This window comes from Synchiropus splendidus, chromosome 9 (genome assembly GCF_027744825.2).
Source record: "Synchiropus splendidus isolate RoL2022-P1 chromosome 9, RoL_Sspl_1.0, whole genome shotgun sequence".
Taxonomy (NCBI): Eukaryota; Metazoa; Chordata; class Actinopteri; order Syngnathiformes; family Callionymidae; genus Synchiropus; species Synchiropus splendidus.
The window spans coordinates 7,229,357-7,234,728 of NC_071342.1; the positions used below are offsets into that span (position 1 = coordinate 7,229,357).

General features: G+C 43.6%; 1 long non-coding RNA gene across 1 annotated transcript; it reads left to right on the top strand.

Annotated features, from left to right (window-relative positions):
• Positions 1-2,066: 2,066 nt before the first annotated feature.
• On the top strand, positions 2,067-4,720 carry LOC128765229 (uncharacterized). The gene is made up of 3 exons (XR_008415837.1): positions 2,067-2,492; positions 3,807-3,889; positions 3,955-4,720. It is a non-coding gene; the product is annotated as an uncharacterized LOC128765229 (long non-coding RNA).
• Positions 4,721-5,372: the final 652 nt, after the last annotated feature.

Sequence of the window (5,372 nt, forward strand, 5' to 3'; positions counted from 1 at the left end):
GCGATTTGTTCGAAATCTGAATTTTTCCCATTACAATTAATGGAAAAAGAAATAATGCATTCCAAGCCTTAAAATAGGCTTTTGTAGGAGTGAATGTAGAGTGTCTGCTGCAGGTGTGCTGTTCCTCTATGTGTGTGGCCGCTGCATGTGGGAGGGGTTGCCGAGTGAGTGACGTCTCTCCAGAAGTGAAGAGGTGCCCAGTGCGTGTCCAGCTCTGAATGTGCGATTCTGTGCAGTTGGGCTGTGACAAAGTCATAGACCAAGTAACACTCTGTCCGAGACTCGCCTCATCCCTGTCCGAGCTCCAGCCAACAACAGGACATCAAACCCTGGAGTGCGCGCTCCAGCCTGGGAGGTGGGGAGAGCGAGCACCTCCCCTGTGACACTCTACTGGAGACAGGAAAGGTTTTACACCTCAATATGAGGAAAAAACAGTCAGTAAATGTCGCTAACGGGACACGTCTGCACACAGAGGCTGCGTTATACACAATAACAAAGTGCGTCATGGGTCAACTGATCGGTCCGCGCACGTTATGTTTTTTCCAGCTTTTTTCGGGGGCGTTCGAGTTCTGGATTTTCATTCAAAATCCGAAGCAAAAAGCAATTTTTTGTTTGAACTCCGATTTGTTCAAATTCCGGGACGTTCGAAAACCGAGGTACCACTGTATTTGTATTTACTCTTAGGTGCCGTTAATAAAGACTATGTTCAGGCTACTCATAAAAAAGGTGACTGTAGAGGCCTAAACAAAAGCTGAGAGAGGTCACACCGTCAGTGGGATTACTAAAGAAAAACATGTCCATGAGTTATTGTTGTGACCCTAAAAACCTGTCCACAGCTTAATGGTTGTCGATGTGTGAATGGGAAGCAGCAGCCAGATCTGTGATATTAGAATGCTGTCACACGGTGTGGCCCTGGTGATGCATTGCAGACATTTATCATGCACATGGAGGTAGAGTCGCAGCGTTTTCCATGCAACCAGGATGCAGGCGTGTAACATAAACTTAGCCGAGGCCCGTCTTAATAAACTGTTCCATTTCAATTATTCATCACAAGATTCATATCTCGGCCAGATTCCTGTGCACTCCAGCGGCTTTTTAAATATTGAATGGATTTCGTTTCTAATAAAACTGGAGTAAAAGCTGAACTCCATAGGGTTACTATCAAGGAAGGCATGACTCACATAGAGGATGTGTCAGCGAGGCTCTAACCGCAGTAGAGAATCCCGCTGCATATGTCAGCATCACTGTGCACTATGAAAAATAGTAAACAGCGTGAGAGCCAGCCAGTGAATCTTTCTCCCACTCGCCTTCTCTCTGCTTAGCTATCTGACACACGACTGGTGGGAAACAGGGGGGCTGGGATTAGCGGCACGTTGCTTGAGTGCTCCTGAGACCCCAGACTTCTGGACCAGCTCTAATTGAGCTTCTGGAGTGGAGGAGGTTTTGACCTTTACTGATTTATCTGCCCACAAACTTTCATCCCAGCTGGTCATCTTCCCTGTGAGAAAATCCATGGTCCCTCCGCGCTTTACCTTCCTAAATCCACAGAAGGTAAAAGCAATTATGAGGCACAACACACTTATGCGCTCTGTATAAACAGCCAGGCTCTCAGTAACAAGAGATCAGTGTCATTAAAATATCAATCCCCTGGTTCTCCTGATAATGCAGGTTCCTTTATTACACACACTGCAGAACAAGTTGGAGCAAAGCAAAAATCAATGTTTGTTCTTAGCTCAGGAGCGGGAAATCTCCTCCCGCAACATTATATGGAGATATGTATTTACATATTTACATTCAAGTTGAACTAAATAAAGAGAAGTGCCTGGAACAATGCACAAATATGCATCATGAAATGATCATATAGTGTCTGGTTCTGGCAAATTACAATGCCAAATATGTGTAAAACCACATCTAAGCCAACCAAAGTCAGAGCAGTGGTGCCAGAGACTGGAAACAAGCCTTTGTGATGTCATCAATAGAAGGCAGGTAAAAACACCTTTCAGCTTCAGTATCAGAGGAGAAGCGCAAAACTGTCTCTTGGCTGCTGGATGTGCTACTGGTGCCATTCTTCGCATCCAAAGGTGAAGAGCGTCATAAGGAATAGGTGAGAAGAGAGGCCCTTTGAATGTAAACAGCAAAAAGGATTATAGCAACACAATCCAAAACAGTGGGAAGAAGCTATCAGAACAGTGTAGAGAAAGAACAGCGGCAAGAAGGCGTGACTAAGTACCACTGTTTACCTAAACTTGTGTTTTGTACTGCAGACCCTACGTGTGAGAGATTTACATTACCGTTCAGGGTTGCCGTCTGATCCTTTACGTCCAGACACAACGATCGCGCAACTTGGTTTGAATGAGAATAAGTCCTTCATTTACAGGAACCAGCTCTTCTTCCTCAAAGACCGTTGACTGACCCTCATTATTTACAGATATCACCACTACTTTCTCCGCTTCACAGCACAGCGAACCAGTGTTCGTCCCAAGATGGCAGTGGTATGAGAGCTTTATCAGAAACACAATGTATTTTATGGTAGTTTAAGGAAGCGAAATTCTATTGAATTTGTTTTATCCACAGTTTATGAAAATTAAAATTTGCATAGGCTTGCCTATTCTGTGCTCTACTTTAAGTACTCTGTCGACCTCTGTATCTAGTTGATCTGTGGAAGGCTAGCACACAGATAACTGTGGGTGCAGGAACCTAACTGGCAACTTTCTGGTCGTGAGCCATTCACACTAACCGCAACCCCATCACGGATGCTGAAATGGATGTCCGAAAAAAAGTTGAGGAAGTCATAGGTGTTGAAGGTTCAAATCCTTCTCGTGGCAACTGGCAGTATATCATATGTCCAGTCCTTCTGAAGAAGAAGAGCCTGAAATGGAGGAGTTGCTGTGTCTCATTGAATGGGTAAGAAAATAATATGTAGCAAATATTCTCAATGTCTCAGTTTCTACAGCATGCCGCACTACAAGAAAGCAGAAGTGTATTATATTACAGCCACGGGTGGATGGGGTACGACTGTAAATGAGTTTTCATTTCATATTTTTGCGTGACTGCATCCGTAGCCTGGGTTAAAGGTCTAACTGTTTAATGTGTCTTTCTTAGATGACATGACAGTTTAATACTTAATGGAACCAGCCCAGATTAAACTTGATGGTTAAGTGTGGCTAACATGGCTAACAGCTGCCTGCAAGAACTGTGTCGTAACAGGGAGGCGATGAATTTTCTGATTCTGATGTGGAGGGGTTGGCATGGATGCAGTTGCTGGCAGGACTGAAACCCAGGCATCGGTGCTTCACTGAGGAAGTGAAAACAGACGGAGAACTAAATGGTTTTTCTAAATGGAATTGTAGTAAACAGTAGCCAAAACAAAGAAGTACTGCAAAGTGAATTAGGATCACAGTGACAAATTCAAGGGAGCCGGTGAACAGCGGGAGGCCTTGAAATTGCTCCAGCCTCTCCCAGTCCGCCTGGCCATCAACATCAGTCCTGAGCGGCGTTTAAACAGCACAAACCCAGTCTTTGGATTGAGAGCAGCAATTCTCGCTGATACAAACGAACAGAAAAGAGTTAATTAAGAAGTAACTATCTAGGTACACAATGTAGGTCACATTCAAGGGATTCGTCTTATTTCGCCGATGAGCTTGAGGAGTCAACACATGCTGAGCGCAGCAGTAATATTATCCATTCTGTTAAGGCGGAATAAGGCACCAAATAGAGGCAAGGAAAAAGACTCTGCTTTAAAGTTTGTGCTTCACACCCTTTGAATCCAGGCTTAGAAACATTCTGTGTCCCATGTCGTCCTTCAGAATAACCCGAACTGAAACGGACACACATACTCGGGTTTGGAAAAGACAAGACTGAAGGTTTGGAGCTGGCTAACAGATGAATGGTAAGCAGGCATTGTGTTGTTGTCATCCAGTTGTGACATCAGTTAATTTATTATCTTTCTTTCAGCTCAATGTTATTGCCCCAAAAGAGCTGATTCTGGTTTGAAAGTCGCTGGGATATTAGGAAAGTAATTCATTGTGTAACTTTTACATTTGAATATGTTCTTTCCAGAAGCACAAAAAACAAAGTAAAGTTGGGGAAAGCGACATCACCTCTGATAAAAGTGCGATCTTTCAAAGTGCTGCTACATATGCATTATATCTAGCAGGGCTGGCAGAGAGGCAGTGACCAGAGAGGACTCCTGCTGAATGCAAAATAACTTCACAGCTCTGCCAAAATACATCCAGCAAAAAAGCTGATGTTGATAAATCCTGAAAACAAGGTGTCTTGACCAGTTATATAAACCTGCAGTCATTAAAGAGGTGCAGTTTTGTCACGGCCTGGGAGCAAGACGGCGGATGATGGTGTCGGAAACAGAAACCTCACTGTTTTTACCAACAAGGTGACCTCAGGCGGCAGGGAAGGCCGACCCAAAACGTCACCTGGATGTAAAACGCGACACCTTATATCACGAACAATCGACTGTTTATGAGCTGTGATCGTTCAGGTGAAGTCTTTCATGCGCTCCATATTGCTACTTCAATGAGGGGGGTTCACACATAAAAAGGCATTGTCCACTGTCATCTTCTCTGCCAGCCTCAATTTTGTCCTCTCTTCCAACCAAACTTTCACTGTATTTCAAAAACCTTTTTTTTTAACCCAGTTAAAATGTCATATCAATTCAGGAAAAGTACTAACTGTTTGGCCTTGTCACCTTCAGGCCCCATATGTAGAAAAGACCTATTTCTTCCGTCGACTCAGGACTCAGCTTTTGCATATGGCGTAACATCATGTCGTTGATCTGTATACAGACTGTAATTTGGATAACTGTCGAAACTTCTCATCCCGATATGTGCTCCTCGTCCATAATCTGTCCAGACGTCAGGTCTCCGAGATGAATCATATTTGAAAGTGAAAAATGCCTGGGAGAAGGACTTGGGAATGCAACTTTGCAGCACCTGGTGAGAGAAAGTAGTTGGTGGCATTCATTCAGTCCTGTCCAGTCCCGCGTTTAATTTTCCATTATTTATTTTAAAGTAGTTTATTGGATTCATTTTTCAAAGTTAAGGCTGTGACAGATATCGCCAGAAACAGAAGATAAATGTGATAGATGTCTCAACAGTACATAATAGTATCATAGTATATTGCCGTTTGGGTCATATGTTCTTCTCATGTCCTAAACTACACACATGCTGGCTCAATTATTTTCAAACAATATCCACTGTTTGGGGATTTCTCATCCAGTTTTGCCCCTCATCGCAATCTCAGGAACCCAGGCCGAGATAAATAAACCTAAGCTCTGCTCATAAAACAGTCTTTAGATTTACCTCTTTAATTGCGAGACGCCGCCTGCTTTTGTGTTGGAAGGTGTGGCTGAGAGATGT